This window comes from Monodelphis domestica, chromosome 4 (assembly GCF_027887165.1).
Source record: "Monodelphis domestica isolate mMonDom1 chromosome 4, mMonDom1.pri, whole genome shotgun sequence".
Lineage (NCBI taxonomy): Eukaryota > Metazoa > Chordata > Mammalia > Didelphimorphia > Didelphidae > Monodelphis > Monodelphis domestica.
Window position 1 is genome coordinate 330703988 of NC_077230.1, and position 17402 is coordinate 330721389.

At 38.6% G+C, this 17402-nt stretch overlaps 1 protein-coding gene and 1 pseudogene across 21 annotated transcripts in view; one reads left to right on the forward strand and one right to left on the reverse strand.

Moving 5' to 3' along the window:
• DLG2 (discs large MAGUK scaffold protein 2) overlaps positions 1-17402 on the forward strand; it is a 2177398-nt gene that overhangs the window by 608379 nt on the left and 1551617 nt on the right. The window lies entirely within an intron of this gene.
• On the reverse strand, positions 13985-14594 carry LOC100017200 (small nuclear ribonucleoprotein Sm D2-like; annotated as a pseudogene).

A 17402-nucleotide genomic window follows, 5' to 3' on the forward strand; every position in this document is an offset into this window, starting at 1 on the left:
TTGTTTAGAGTCTACATCCCCAATCATATTCCCATCAACCCATGTGATCAAGCAGTTTTTTTTCTATGTTTCTGCTCCCACAGTTCTTCCTCTGAATGTGGATAGTGTTCTTTCTCATAAATCACTCCGAGTTGTTCAGGATCACTGCATTGCCACTAATGGAGAAGTCCATTACATTCAATTGTACCACAGTGTATTGGTCTCTGTGTACAATGTTCTCCTGGTTCTGCTCCTTTCACTCTGCATCACTTCCTGGAGGTCATTCCAGTTCACATGGAATTCTGCCAGTTCATTATTCCTTTGAGCACAATAGTATTCCATAACTAACATATACCACAATTTGTTCAACTATTCCCCAATTGAATTTTTGCCACCACAAAGAGCGCAGCTATGAATAATTTTGTACAAGTCTTTTACCTTATTATCTCTTTAGGGTATAAACCCAGCAGTGCTATGGCTGGATCAAAGAGCTGGGTAGCAGTCTTTTAGCACCCTTGGGCATAGTTCCAAATTGCCATCAAGAATGGTTGGATCAATTCACAACTCCACCAGCAATGAATTACTGTCCCAATTTTGCCACATCCCCTTCAATATTTATTACTTTCCTTTGCTGTCATATTAGCCAATCTGATAGGTGTGAAGTGGTACCTCAGAGTTCTGTTGATTTGTATTTCTTTAATTATAAGAGGTTTATGACACTTTTTCATGTGTTTTTTTTCATGTTTTGATTTCTTTATCTGAAAAATTGCCTATTCATGTCCCTTGCCCATTTACCATTTGGGGAATGGCTTGATTTTTTGTACAATTGACTTAGCTCCTTATAAATTTTGTACAATTGATTTAGCTCCTTTGTCAGAGGTTTTTATTATGAAGATTTCCCCCCAATTTGTTGCTTCTCTTCTAATTTTGGTTCCATTGGTTTTGTTTGTACAAAAACTTTTTTTTTAATTTAATGTAATCAAAATTATTCATTTTACACTTTGTAATATTCTCTAGCTCTTGCTTGGTCTTAAAATCTTTCCTTTCTCATAGATCTGACAGGTATACTAGTCTATGTTCACCTAATTTACTTGTAGTTCCCTCTTTTATATTGAAGTCATTTACCCATTCTGAATTTATCTCAGTAAAGTGTGAGATGTTGAGCTAAACCTAATCTTTCCTATATTGTTTTCCAATTTTCCCTGCAGTTTTTGTCAAATAATGGGTTTTTGTCCTAAAAGCTGGTATCTTTGGGTTTATCCTACACTATATTGCTGAGGTAATTTATCCCAAGTCTATTCCATTGATCCTCCCTTCTGTAGAGATCTTTTCTTGACATCTGGAAGATTTGGGTTTAATTGTGTCTTGTACACATATTAACTCTGCGACCCACCTAAACTTTTAGTGTCCTAAGCAAGTTTCAAGGACTATAAATTGAAGATAAAATTACTTCATAAGTTTCCCCATTGGGAAGTCCTGACAGTAAAGAATCCTTCCCCTTTTCCTTCCCCAATATTCTTCCTTACTTCCAGAAGAAATTAAAGGAAACAAACAAAATCTAAATTTTCTAAAGAATCTAAATAAATAGCTAGATATCTAGAATGGAGCACCTGTATTAACTTTCCTGGGCTATGGAAGGTGGTTTAGAGGAAGATTTGAGATCAAAGATACAAGAAAAAAGTGTGATACCATAGAAAAGACTCAGTGGAAAGAACACTGAATTTTAAGTCTGACCATTCAAAATTTTGATATTCCATAGACTAAATATAAGTCCTTTAACAAATCACTTCTTTAAACTCCAGTTTACTCATATGTACGATTAGGGAATTGGATGAGATAAACTTTAAATCTAGAATCCTATTACTTCTGAGCTCTCCCTTGCAACCTAAAATGCATTATCCTATGACCATATTTCAGATGTGCAATTAGAAGAACTATATTAGGCAGACAGGTGGCACAATGAAGAGTCAGTTGGATCTGGAGGAAGGAAGAACTGAATTCAAATCTAAGCTCAGATATTATTAGTTATATGACCCTTGGTAAGTGACTTGAACTGTCTTACCTGAGTTTCATTAGATATAAAATAGGGATGATATCTTTCAGGGTTGTTGTGTGAAGAAAATGAGATATTTATCAAATCCTTTGCAAACCTTGAAGCACCATATAAAGGCTAGTTATTATTACCATCAGCTCAGCTTTAACTGGTTACTGTTTATTTGACAATAGGTATGGCCCTTAAACTTTTGGGGCTTCTTTTTTCTTCTCTATAAAGTCAGGGGCATGTCAGATGTGGAGGGAGGACAAGTACTTCTGGTGTGAGAGCTTGCCAATCCTTTTTCAAGGCTGCCAGTTCTAGCTTTCTGTATGAATCCATGAAGTGGCAGAATGCGAATTATTCAGTGATTTTGGGACCTGAATCCTGCTAACTTGGTGCTTGACTGTTGATAGTCACATACATCTCTGTGTGCTGGGAAGGCCCCAGGGTGCTTATTAAATATGCTACTTGTTGCTGAGCCAGCATCTCAAAATACAAATCACAATGGGATTAGCTGTGTGCCTTGCAGATCTGGTCCAATATTAAACATGTTTCCAGTTCAGGAAATCAAATCATGAGAGCCCTTCAAATATTTGTTGGGGTGAGAAAAGCCTTAACAGCATCGATGGGGAACTTCACAGATCCATTGAGTGACAGAAGTGTCAAATTTATGCTCTAGTGAAGGTTTATTAACTTTGTCAAGACTTAATCATGTCATGAGAGACTCTTAAATGGCTATTTCAAGGGAAAAGGATTCAAACAACAGCATTTTTTCCTGCAGATTATTTTTCTTCCCATTTTGTTGAGCAACAAACATTTAGAAATAAATATGGCAAACAAGTTTTGTTTTCTTTTGCTTTTTTGTGAAAAGTACATTTCAAAAAAAATCTGGGCTTGTAGATTAGATCATTTATTTCTAGGACTGGCTTTGTATGCTAGGTAAATTGGATAGGGGTCTGAAGTTGGAGTTATCGGATAGTCATCTACAATTTATTAAGTACCTACTGTGTGCCAGAAACAGAGAAATGAATCCAAGCCTAGTGTTCAATTCATTATGTCATATATCTGATTCATATATTTTTATAAATAGAATCTTAACACTCACCCAAAGAATTAGAATTATTTTGCCTCTAATTAAGAGGGGAAAGGGAGGAAATTATTTTAAAAAAGTACAACTTTTTTTTTTAATCCATTACCTCCCATCTTAGAATCAATACTATGGATTGGTTCCAAGGCAGAAGAGCAGGAAGGACTAGGTAATGGGGTCAACTGTCTTTCCCAGGGTCTCACATCTAGGAAGTGTCTGGGGCCAGATTTAAAGTCAAGTCCTATGTCTCTTGGCCTGGATCTCAATCCCTCAGCCATCTAGCTGCCCCTGAAAACCACAATTAAAAGTCCTTTCTTAATTTATATTTCATCAATCTTGCAACTGCTTACTACTTTTTAATATAGCATTACATCCCCCTTCCCCAACTTTGAAAGAGGAAGTCATAGAATTCTCAGGTGGTACACAGACTTCCCCTCTGTTCACTTGTTGAGCCTCCACTAGACTCCATGACCCTGGCAGAAGGCTTTATTTCCTTTAGAATGTCCCAGGGTTCTGTCAGCTAGTTCTTAAATGAATTTTGAAGTATAGCTAATGACTGAGTATATGTTTTTGGAACATAAGTTCTGATCTATTTCTATTAACTTGAAACAATTTCTACTCCTTTCTCATAACTCCTTCCCAAGATGGAAATGGAAAATAATTGTGACAAAGAGGGAAATTGAAGGAAGTGAGGGAGCTCATGACCCAGGAAAAATAAAAAAAACCACAAAGATGAAATGCAGAAAGGTGATGTGGTCATTAGACTAATATATTTGAAACAAAAAATCTTGCCCTGTGTCAGTATCTTGTTTCTTCTCTGTAAACTGAGAGGTAATTAGACCAGAAACAACTAAATGCCTCTGTGGATAGAGTATTGGGTTTGAAGTCAAGAAGACTTGAATTTGAATCCTGCCACATATACCATCTGTCCCATAAGTCATATAACCTCTCAGCCTCAGTTTCCTTGACTGTAAAATGGAGGTCATAAAAACAACTACCTCATGTGTTGTGGTGAGGATCGAATTAGATGAGAAACATAAAACACTTTATATGCTTTAAAGCAAAGTAAAATGATAACTATTATTTTAATTTGTGTTCTTTTTTAGTTTTTCCAGTCATATCTGACTCTTTGTAACCTCATTGGGGTTTTCTTGGCAGATCCTGGAGTTTCTTGCCATTTCCTTCTCCAGCTCATGTTAAAGATGAGGAAACTGAGGCAAACTGGGTTAAATGTCTTGCCCAGAGTCCCACAGCTAGAGTCTGAAGCCAGATTTGAACTCAGGAAGATGAATCTTCCTGATTTCTGGGCTAACACTCTAGCCACTATGCCACTTAGTTGCCCACAATCATTACTAGACAGTCTCTGAGGTACCTTCCATTTCTACTTGAATGGTCCTATGAATCCACATGGACTGTAGCTGAATAGATGTTGCAATTACAAGAAATATTTATCTTCCATTTCTCTTCTGCCTCTCCATACCTTGTCCCATTGCCATTACACAGATACCTCACTGAAAGTCAGTATTTCGTCCCTTCTAACCCCAATCGATGTGAAACTTCTGTCTAATCTGAGAAATGCAACGCCATTGGTATACTTCCCCTTCTCACTCTTGGCAAAACCATAAATGAAATGAGAACTCATGGAGATATTGTTAGTAAGGTGGTTAAATACATTTTAAAAGAAGCTTTTCATAGAACTTTGAACACAGTTCACTTTCAGATCTTCCACTATGTGACAAGGAAATCACTTTAAAAAGACTGATATATATTAATTTAAGGTCGCCAAGGAATTCAGCTATGTAATTCCTAAATGAAAACTCAAATCAGCAGTCAATCTTTTATGGAGTTTAATTACAACAGGAGGAAGAAAGGAATTAGAGATAGAGAGAGAGAAAAGGGAGAGAAGGGAATAGGGCTTAAATACCCCTTCTGTTTAGGCTGGGCCAAAAGGCCCAAGCCCTTAGATAGCTGGGGCAAAGAAAAGAGATCAGTCCCTATTACTCACATGACCAAAATGGAGAAACAGTCTCAGAGGCCCCCACCTTCAGCTTCCTTCAGAGCAAGCTTCTCAGAGCACACACCAACCACACCGACCAACTTCTCAACCACCCTCCCCTCAGTTCTCCTATCTACCAATCACCTGTCCATCAATTTCCCTGTGCCAATGGAGGCTCTAGCTTAAACCCAGGACCGCCCAGAGGTCTCTGACTTTTGCACATGTCTGTTGAAGGTCATATTTTCAAATAATTAAATCTTTGATCCTTTGCTACAGCCCTTTCTAAATCCTGTTAACCTGAGTAGGGTAGAGATTGGAATAATTAAATTTTGATCTAGGCTGCAGCCCTTACTCAATCCTGTTAGGACTGAATAGGGTGGAGATTGATTCCAAGTATCTCCATTGTATCAATTCTAAAATCAATCATGACTCAAAGAAATTCCTGTTCTATGCTTAAGCATAGGTCAAAGTCCTTTCCATTGTTCAGCAAAAGGTTTCTGTCCTAAAGTAATCTTAAGAAGGAAGGAGAAGGAACCTCCCATGCCAATGGGGTTCACATTCCAATAGTCAAGACCCACTATCAATAGGAAATTTTTCAAGTATGAAATTTCCCAATGGTGAAATTTCCAACATTTATAAGAATAAGAAATTTTGAGGTTTACAACTAGCATAGAATAGAGAAAGGAGAACTGGGTGAGCAATTGGATGAAGGACATTCACCCAAGTATTGCCACTTAGGTGCTAAGTGTTATGGTCAGATTTTCAAAGCCTTAGTTTCCTTATCTGTTAAATAGAGAAAATAATACTCATGTTGCTCAACACTGACACTGCAAGCTGGTTCATATTAGGCCATATTTTGTCTCAGAGCAAATAGTTGGCCAATATTTTATTATTGAAGCTAATTCTTGGTAGGAGTCAGTACATCAGAGATGTGCTTAAGTAATGGGTCACATTGTGTGCACTGTATATAATGATGTCTGGCCTGTCTTTTTCTCTAAAATTTTTATGGAAAATACTCTGTCTCTCCTTGATTTCTCAACCTTTTACAGAATGGAATGAGTTAGAATAAATATTTATATAGTGCCTACTATGTATCTGACACTGTGCTAAATGCTTTCTAAATATTTTATCATTTGATACCCACAACAACCCTGGGGAGTAAATACTGATTTTATCTCCATTTAACAATTAAAAAAAAACAAATGTAGACAGAGGTTAAGTAACTTGTCTAGGGTCACATAGCTAGTAAGTATCTGAGACTGAATTTGAATTTAGGTCTTCTTGATTCTAGGTCCCATGTGCCACCTAGCAACCTTACCAGTCAAATGAAAGGATTAAAGGAGATGAACTTTGTGGTTCCTTCCATCAAGATGATTTATGATTTTAAATATATATATATATATATATATACATATACATTGACATTCCCACATGTGTATATATACATATATATATATATGTATATATATATACTTATAGAGTGCATACACATTCACAATAACTTGGATATAAAAGTAATCAAAAACACTAACAACTTGTGGGTACTAGAAGAGGCATCCTTATGTAAGATGGTAGCCATGAAGGGAGTGAGGAACTCTAAGAAGGAGAGATGAGAATGAAGAGCTTTCCATTTTTTGATGAACGATATCTACAAAGACAATATCAGGAGGATAACAGTTGGCATACAACTTCAGTGGAAATATAAGGTATCTGAAAGGACAGAATGAGGAATCAGTCTGCAATGATGGGTTGAACCCAGATTGAGGGGCCTTAAATGCTAAGTAAAACCTTTTGAATTTTATCCTAAGGGCAATAGGCAGTCATTGAATAGTCTTGAACAGGGCAGTGACAATCAAACTTAAGGTTTACCAATGGCAATCTGTCAGCTGAGTGAGGGATGGATATAAAATGCAGGAAGTAGAGGTACGGAGGCCAACTGGAAGGCCATTGCAAGAGTGTGAAATGCTTTCCATTTCTTCCTTTTAACATTTGATACTTTAATCTTTGATGCTATAAGGCAGTAGTTAGAAGACTGTGAGTGTGAAACATGGCACATGTCAACAGAACTAATTGATAAGTTGGTTTTACTGTTTTTTTTTCCTTTCTTTTTCCACCTTTCTTATGAGACAATGCTGTAAAGTAGGGCAGAGATTGATTTGAAAATAAAGATGAATATAAACAAGATATGGATGTGTTACCAAATAACTTTAAATAAAGGATATAAAATGATGGTAATTTCTCTACCAACACATACATTAAAAAAATCCACTGGAAGTAGGAACTAATTGGGAGAAATCAGATTTTTTTTCCGTAAAGAGAGTTCTTTTAAAACACTCTCCCAGTTGAATTGTCTTTAGGCTATATAAGGTGTGAATGTAGAAACACAGGTGAAAGACCAACCTCTCATTCATGACTTTTCATTATTAGTTTAATTTAACTCCCCTCTCCAAATCTCTTTTTATTTCACTGTGAAAATATAGTACAATAGCATCATATTCCATAGGGCCTTAATTCCAGTAGGATCTTATTTTTAATGTGCAATGTGGCAGAAAAGGAGCCCACTGCGAAGGGAAAAAGTGGTTATTGAATAAAAAAAAAATTGAGCTTTTTTTCTAGTTCTGAGCTTCAGAGAGCTAAGGTCCTAATAGGAAGTATTTAAAAGATACTTCTTTAATTAAAAATATTTATTTATTTAGAATATTTCCCCATGGTTACATGATTCATGACTTTTCCCTCCCCTTTCCCTCCCTCCTTCCAGAGCTGACAAGCAATTCCACTGAGTTATACATTTATCATTGTTCAAAGCCTATTTCCATGTTACTCGTATTTGCAATAGAGTGATCATTTAACATCAAAACCCTAATCATATACTCATTGAACCACGTGATTGATCATATGTTTTTCATCTTTGTTTCTGCTCCCACAGTTCTCTCTCTGGATGTGGAAGGCATCCTTTCTCATAATTCCCCCAGGATTGCCCTGGATCACTGCATTGCTGCTAGTAGAAAAGTCTGTTTCATTTAATTGTGTCAGTCTCTGTGTACAATGTTCTCCTGGTTCTGCTCCTTTTGCTCTGCAACAATTCCTGGAGGTCGTTTCAGTTCACATAGAAATCCTCCAGTTCCTTTCAGCACAATAATAATTGTCATCATCAGATACCACAATTTGCCATCAATGGACACCCCCCTCATTTTACAATTTTTTGCCACCACAAAGAGCTCAGCTATTATAAGAGAAGGCTTGACATCTGGGAGAGAAATGGACTGGTAGAGCAGCAGAATCCTACAGCAGTGCGGGATGGGAAAAATGAAATTCAGAACTTTGGAGAGAGAGAGGAGAGTTGAGCTGATCCAGCAGTTGGGACTTCCGACTTCTGTCTGGTATCACACACCAGCAAGGTTAGCTCCAGCTAGCTCCTTGATCCAGTGATCTCTTTCCCTGTGATTCCTGATCCAGATCCTACCAGAAGACAAGTTAATTGGACAGGACTTTGAAATACAAGCTGTCTAACAAGGAAGATTTCCATCTACCTCCTTAAATTTGAACTTGGAATGCTCACTGTGCAGCCGAGAACCAGAGTCCTCTTTATTCTGACCCCAAGGGGTCTGGTGACCCAAACCTGATCTGCCTTAACTTTTGGGGGAAGGATATTAGTTAGTTAGGGCCCCCTTCTCCCTCCTTCCTTCCTGAACATCAACTCCTTACCCTCTATCTGCCCTTTTTCCTTTTCTGTTTCCCTCCAATAAATGTTCAGTTAAGAAGACTCAATAAATGACTCAAACTATCACTAGAGGGAAACTTGAGAGTGAGGGGGAGAGAGGTGACATATCTCTCCCCAAGATTGAAGAGAAACTTATTGCCATAAGCTTCTTCAATGAGATCCTTCATAGAACTCAGCAGTCAAAGTTGAAGGCAGCCATAGTAAGGGAGAGTTTATCAGAGAGGGCTGAGGGGGAAAAGATAAACCAATTCTCCTTTCTTTCCCTTGGCTCATCAATATCATCTTCTCACTCTGTCCCTGCCTTAGAAGGGGAAGACTCCATTTCCTTTATTACCCTTTCCCCCTTGCCACAAATCCCTCTCCCATTTTATCCTCTATTACACTCTGAATATTTTTGTACAAGTGTTTTTCCTTATTATCTCTTTGGGGTACAAACCCAGCAGTGGTATGACTGGATCAAAGGGTAGGTATTCTTTTAAAGCCCTTTGTGCAAAATTCCAAATTGCCCTCCAGAATAGTTAGACCAATTCACAAAGCCAGTTGTATATTAGTGCCCAATTTTTCCACATCCCCTCCAACATTTATCACTTTCCTTTGCTGTCATATTGGCCAGTCTGCTAGGTGTAAGACTACTTCAGAGTTGTTTTTAATTTGCATTTCTCTTATCAGGAGGGATTTAGAATACTTTTTCATGTGTTTATTGATAGTTTTGATTTCTTTAGGTGAAAATTGCCCATTTGTGTTCTTTGACCATTTGTTGATTGGGGAATGGCTTTATTTTTGTAAGTTTGACTTATTTCCTTATATTTATGTGACATTAAACCTTGGTGAGAGAGTTTTGTTATAAAAATGTTTTCCCAGTTTGCTGCTTTCTTTCTAATTTTGGTTGCACTGGTTTTGTTTATACAAAAACTTTTTAATTAGATATAATCAAAATCATTCTTTTTACATTTTATAATGTTCTCAATCTCTTGGTTGGTCTTAAATTCCTTCCTTCCCCACAGATCTGACAAGTATGCTATTCTATGTTCACCCAACTTAGCAATTTCACTTTTTATATTTAAGTCATTTACCCATTTTGAATTTTTCTTGGTACAGGGTATATGATATTGATATAAATCTAATTTTCCCATACTCTTTTCCAATTTTCTCAGTAGTTTGACTCACATTGCCTCAGATTGTAGGGAGGTAGATAGGTGACTCAATGGATCAAGAACCAGACTTGGAGATTGGAGGTCCTGGGCTCAAATACAGCCTCAGATACTTCCTTGCTGTGTGACCATGGACAAGTCACTTTATCCCAGTTGCCTAGTCCTTAGAGCTCTTATGTCTTAGAACCAATTCTTAGTAGCTATTCTAAGTCAGAAGGTAAATTTTTTTTCCTTAAAAATTCCTTGAGAACTCATTTGTTCTAATTCACAAAATTTGTAAAATGAGGAAAAGAAAGCCTAAAGGGGAAAAGTGTTTTGTTTTGTTTTGTTTTTCCGCCAAGGTCACACAGAAAGTGACAGAGCAAGGACAAGAACCTCATTTGATTCTTAGTTCTATGTCATTTCCAATATGGATATTCTCTGAAATGTTCACATTTGGTTTTAATTTCAAAGTGAAAATGTGAAACATGTTTATGATGGACTCATCTTTCTGCTCATGGTATTATTCTCAGTAGGATACAAAGCAAATTCAATAGAAATGTCTTCACCCAAATGCAGTCTTGTGGTCTGGGGCAGAGCAATCTGCTACTAACAGCCTTTTGCAGTAAAGGGCACACTGATATGGAGATAACTGTCTAAACATTAAACAAATACACAGAATAAGTAGTGCATTTATATTCAGTACAAGCCAATTGGCCTGGGAATTGGATGTTTAGACAAAACAGGGTTAGGGAAACATCTCCCCTCCTTTTCTGAAAGAAGCGATGTTCCATGATCTTTTTGAATAATGAAAATGGAAGGAAGCCTGTGGAGCCTAGGAAAAAGTTAGCTGGGTAGAATGAAGAGCAGACTGACTTGCATTCCAAACATTTGAATTCTCAGCTTGGCTCTTCCATTTGCAAACTGAGGACCTTAGGTAGGCAAGCCTATAAGCAAGTGAAAGATTCAATTTCCTTAACTGTTAAATGAAGGGTTGAAAATAGATGATCCCAGAGGCAGCTGGGTGGCTCAGTGGATTGAGAACCAGGTCTAGAGATGGGAAGTCCTGGATTCAAATATGACCACAGACACTTCCCAGCTGTGTGACCCTGGACAAGTCACTTAACCCCCATTGCCTAGCCCTTACCACTCTTCTGCCTTGGAACCAATCCACAGTATTGATTCTAAGGTGAAAGGTAAGGGTTTAGAAAAATAAAAGAAAATAGATGATCTCTAATGACTTCATTTTATGGTTTTAAATTTTCCCCTTGGCATGATGCAGATGAGCAAGGAAGAAAGGCAGGTAGCAGGATTTCTAAGCAGATAGTGGGTTTATTTGCTTTGTTTTCAAAAGTGGGGTGACAGAATTGTTTTACTTTTTTAAATTTTATTTTTCTAATTTAAATTAATTTCTTTAGTCAATTTATAACATTATTTCTTGGTTAACAAGAATCATTTTCTTTCCCTCCCTCCCCTACTCCCTCCCTTTCTGTTTTACTTTGGAGGGGCAGGAATGGGTTTGCAGGGAGAAGGGACAGTATTGGGGTGGGGATGGGAGTCGTCTGTGTAGGTCAGACAGACTTATATGAAGCTTAGGAAGAAGAGGAATGAGCATTGAGGATGAGCCAGGCGGTGGGTCTGATGAAGGCACTCTCGTGAGGAGGAGGGAGGATGCCTCCTCCAAGGAGGTAAAATGACCAGAAGTGAGACAGATGCTGTCTCTTTAGGGATTCGGAGACGGGGCAGAAACAACAGACGTTTCAGAAGACTGTGTGTATCTGTTCAGAGAGAGGCCTCATCTATCTGCTCATAGTATTACTCTCAGTAGGATACAAAGCAAATTAAATGGATTTGATTAGAAAAACAAGACTTGGAAAGAAAAGGATAGTGATGAATTGAAGACTGAGCACTCTGAAGGCTTCTTCTTTGTGAGGGTTGCAATATAAAGCAGCTCATGCTATTGTGCTGGGAAACCTGGGCCAATGGCAGGATGTCCAGGGAAGGTGGAAGGAGGATGCTTAGTGCAATGAAAACGAATTGAATTAAGAATCCCAGACCTGGGTTCTAATCCAAATTCTCCTATGAACTAGCAAGTCATTTGAAAACTGTCATAAACCTTATTTCTTTCACTTGAAAAATAAAGAGGCCAGACACTTGTTAATTTCTATGACAACACAATAACAACAACTACAACAATATACTTGACATCCATCTAGTCAACAAACATTTTTAATAACCCTTATCTTCTGTCTTAGAATCACTACTGGGTATTGGTTCTAAAGCAGAAGAGTGATAAGGGCTAAGCAATGGGGGTTAAGTGACTTACCCAGGGTCACACAGCTAGGAAGTATCTAAGGTCAGATTCGAACCTAGGACTTCCCATCTCTAGGCTTAGCTCTCAATCCACTGGGCCACCCAGCTGCCCCAACAACAAACATTTTTAAAGCAATTACTGTATGTTAGGCACTGGGCTATGCACTGGGGATGCAATATAAGGCAAAAGTAGGTCCCTGTTCTCAATGACTTCACAATCTAATGGGGTAGATAATGTGCAAACAATATGAAGCAAGTTTTATACCAGAGAAATTGGGGGAAATCTCAACCGAGTTTTGAAAAGTGCTTTTTGAATCATGCATTAATTCATTTGAACCTCACAATCCTATGCACACTTCATAGGTAGGGAAACTGAGGCTGAGAGATGGTAAGGAGCCAGCATAGGGTCCTATTGTTGAAAATGTCAAAAGCAAGATTTGAATCTAAGTTAACTTGCTGCCAAATCTGGTTCCCTGTCCCTTCCCTAAGTCACATCGTCTCCCAAACTTCTACAGAGACATGTAGTAATGTTCAAACCACACTCAGCTAGTTCAAATGTGCCATGGGCTATTTCCCAACTAACAAGCATCTCATGTCCAAAACATTGTGTTGTGAGATTGTGAGGTTCCAAAGGGCTGCCAAAATGGATTTATTATAACAGCTAAGACTTTGCCTCTACCTTTTACCAATTTTTGAATACTAGGAAGAAGGTGTGGGCTGACAGTGGAGGTGGTTAGAGCATACAGGCACATTGCCATCAGCTGATTGAAGATGGAGCCTCATGGAAACTGGCCCACACTGGGAAAAGCTGACTGCCTCAGGCTGATTTTTTGAGTGAGGAAAATCTTCTGTCACTTGTAGTCTTCTCTTTCTGGTGTTTGTCTGTCCCCACTCTGGGCAAATGAACAGAACTCCCAGCTTCTGATCTGTCCTCCCTTGGCTCTTTATGGAATTCTGGCTTTGATTCTTAAAGAGGGTTTTTTTAAAAATTCTTTTGGCTTCCAGAGTAGGGCTATGTGCTGGGTTCTTTGTCCTTAATCTGCAAGGCTATTAGCCTCTCCAGTGAGTAAATGCTATCCCTATTCTGACAGAGTTTCACTTAAGAATATTATAAAATTCCAACATCTAAAAGTTAGAAAAAATCTAGTGTAAGCCATCACCAACCCTCTTTAACAAATAACTGATTAGTGGCCATGAAATCCTTTGTGACTTCTGAGAGGAAACCCACAACATCCTCCAGCAACCATCCCACTAATTAGCTAATCTGATTGGTAGGAATATTTTGTTTTTCTTTAAAAAAATATCTTTTGCTATTGTACCTACATTTCCCAGAATATCTCTCTCCCATTTTCCAGTCTAGAGAGCTATCCCTTTATAGGAAGGCTGAAAAAGAGAAGAGGAAGTACCAACAAACCAAACCAAAACAAAACACATTTCATTGAAACTAGTCACCACATCAGCCACCTTTAATATTATAATATTCCACACCCTTGATCCCACAGCTCTATAAACAGAGAGGTTCAGTGTCAAAGCTCTTCCTTGGGGCCAAGGTTGGCCATTAAAATTTCATCTTAATTTGTATTTTTATTGCTTTTCTTCCCAGGAACACTGTTGTCCTACATGTATATCCTTTTGCCAGCTCTGCTTGCTTGCTTCACTTTGCATCAGTATATATATCTTAGGAAGTTATTTTTCTTTATGTCAGGCTCAAATAATACCTAGTTTTGTCCTCTGAGACTAAGTCAATTCCCTCTCCCACATGATTGCCCTTCAAATAGTTGAATTAAAAAAAAAACCAGCAGGGATTTATTCACAAAAGGTAAAACAAGAGAACTCCTGAGCCAAGTGTTGGTGGGAAGGGGAGGCTCTCACTTCCTTACTAGCCAGCAAAGAGTGGGTTCAGAAGGACCACAATTCCCTTGAAGGAACGTCTTGGAAATCTAGTGATCTTCATTCACTGGCTTAGACTTCTTCTTCCCTTTGTCACTACTGGGGACCTCTGTCCACATCTTCTTCACATTCTTTAAGACCATGTTGCTGTCCAGTCAAAGGTTTTCACTTGGTCCAGCAGTTTCTCGTTGTTGTGGCAGTTGATAAGAACCTGGGTGTTGTTCTTCACCAACTCGATGAGCACCAACAGGGGACAAGTGTTGAAGTCCTTCTCCTCTCACTTCTTCAGCTCCTCAGGGGTCATCTTGGTCTTGGGCTTGTTTAAGAGACTCATAGTGTTGATGAACTCAGGAATCTGGATGAGTTTCTCCTCAATTAGGAGAGCCAGAACTATCTGGGCAGTAGAGCGAGAAGTTAAACAAGGGCAAGACTTGCTCCAGAAGATGGAGGAGGAATCAAGACAGATGAATAAATTATGATGCTGGTCTCAAATATGGTGCACCTCTCGAAACATCAGCTCACAATGATGGCTATCTCTGGACCAAATCTGGTGGTTGCTTGTGGCTCAAAGGCAAGCAACATTTTGTTTATCAACCCCATTGAAGAACATGGTATTTGCTTGCTACTGTAGGAGTGAGAGAAATTCATAGGCAATAGAAAAGTCCACAATACAAGTGCAGGAGTCAGCAGAAGTACCAGAGGTGAATCAGTCAGCCAGTTGGCCTTGGAATGGTTGAAGAGTTTTCCATCAGTGCAGATAGCCTTGGCCATATGAGCTTTGACCATGGAGACAGCTGAAGGGTAATGTTCCATAGCAGTTGGGAAGCCAACCTCCAACTGGGCTTTTAGTAACCTTTTTGACAGGACCCCACTAAAGACTTTTTACACCAAAGCAGAAATTCCATGTACTCCTAGACACTGGATACCACTATATATATATATATATATATATATATATACATGCATACATACATACTACTACATGGAGAGAATATACATGTTTATATTAATATTATGTATGCTTATATGTAATGTGTTTATATGTAATAAAATGAATCTGTATACATTCTCTCCATATAGTAAAAAACATACGTAGAATATATATGATTGTATATCATATGTCTAGACAAATCTCTTTTCCCTGGCTCTCCTTGTCTCTCTCTCTCTCTCTCTCTCCACACACACACACACATACATACACTCACGCGCGCGTGCGCACGCACACACACACACACAGAGTGTATCAGATAGCTAGATAGATAGTATTTCTTGCTTAATGTGTTAAAGAAGCTACTGGACTCTGACCTTGGAACAAAGCCACCATTCCTACTCTGATTTCTTTGGGAAATGGTTTATTGGAAAATGCTCTCCAACTTTACTCAAAATGGAAGTATTAGGATATATCTAGTTTGTAAGTTGGGAACTGACTGCATGTGAGTGTCTAAATGTGCATTTGTGTGTGTGTGTGTGTGTGTGTGTGTGTGTGTGTGTGTGTATGGGAGGATGATAGACAAGACATGGCTAAGCTGCCAGGGGGAAAAAAAAAACTGGAAATAAAGTAAGCATGTCCAAAGCTCAGTAGACATACCCTGTTGTCATGGAGGGTACAGATGGGCAAATGATTGGACTTGCGGCTGGCTAGATTTGAGGAGACAGATACCGATTCTCCTTTCTGATGGGTCACACACCAAACCAAGGTCATGAGGTCCTGCCACAGATCTTTTGTTCAGCAAAACTTGCTCTCAAGTGAAAAATGGTATGGGGTTAGCTGGATCTGCTTGCTATCAACATCTAGACCAGCATTGACCCCATTGGAGCATGTGACATTGCAGGGTCTAGGTGAAACAAGCAAGACCCTGGGGATGCTCTCTGGCCAGCTGGCCAAAGCTGGGGAGATGAAAAAGGTCATTTGATGAGAAATGCTGTCTTTATAGAACTGAAAGAAATTGTAATGAAAAGCCTTAATGAGTCTCTGGGGAGAATGTTTGTTTCAAGTGACATTTTGTTGTTACTAATTGAACCTGAACCTCCTGGACTTTTTGCAGACTTGGTAATCCTTTTTGTCTATGCAGGGGTTTCCTCATTCATGAACATAAAGTTAATGCTTTATTGTGTACTCAATCAATGCTTCAGCTAAAGGGAGACTTTGCAGTAGCTATGAATGAATCTGGGGAATATGTTCTAGGCACTCATCCTAAGACTCCTCCTTGATCTCAGATTAATTCCAAATGATGACTTTCTTCATTAAGAAAAGCATTGGAGAGGGGGGCAGCTGGTTGACTCAGTGGATTGAGAGCCAGGCCTACAGACAGGAAGTCCTAGGTTCAAATCTGGCCTTAGACAATTCCCAGCTGTGTGACCCTGGGCAAATCACTTGATCCCCATTGCCTAGCCCTTACCACTCTTCTGCCTTGGAGCCAATACGCAGTATTGACTCCAAGACGGAAGGTAAGGGTTTAAAAAAAAGAAAAGCATTGGAGAGCAGAAATATTTTGTCAGGAAGGCATCTATGTACCTCAAAGCAGTCAAATTTATACCTCTCAAGAAGTAGTATTTTTTTCTCAGTTGTCTTCTTGGTGTGTGGAAATTGAACAAGAAACAAACATATAACTAAATTTCTGCCCTTGGGACCAAGGGGAAGCTGATTGGGAGGTTTTTATTCCTTTGGTCCATAGCCATGGGACAGTTGGGGTCACTGGAGCTGAGACCTTCTGCCTGCACATACAAATTCCAGTGGCATCCCCGGGGATGCAGGCACCCCCGGCTTGGCAAACAAAGCCTGCAATCAAGGCATTGCATCCCAGAAGATCATTTGTCTTATTCTACATGCACCCTTTTTGAGGCAAAAAACAATGCTGAAACCAATCAAATCCTAATTTTTCATAGTAAACTACTCTAGTGGACATGAAGGAAATGGCTAGTGCAGGGTCTCATGATTTTGCATTTGCTCATAGTGGGCAGGCAATGGATTGTTGGTACTTTCAGACAAAGGTAAAACCTGGAGTCCAATGTTTGTGGCAAAATTAAAGAAATCAATACCCAAGGCATGTTTTATAAATCACATGAACAAGTCATTCAATTTGTTTTAGCATATTCTATACATAGAAATACGTAAATAATTATGCTGATCCTTTTATTATTTGATAATTTAGCCTATTTGATTTTTTATTTTTAGATTAGGTATTTGGAATTTAAGTCTATTAGATTTATCCCAAAAGATAAAATCTATATTTGAGGCCTTTTTCCCTTGG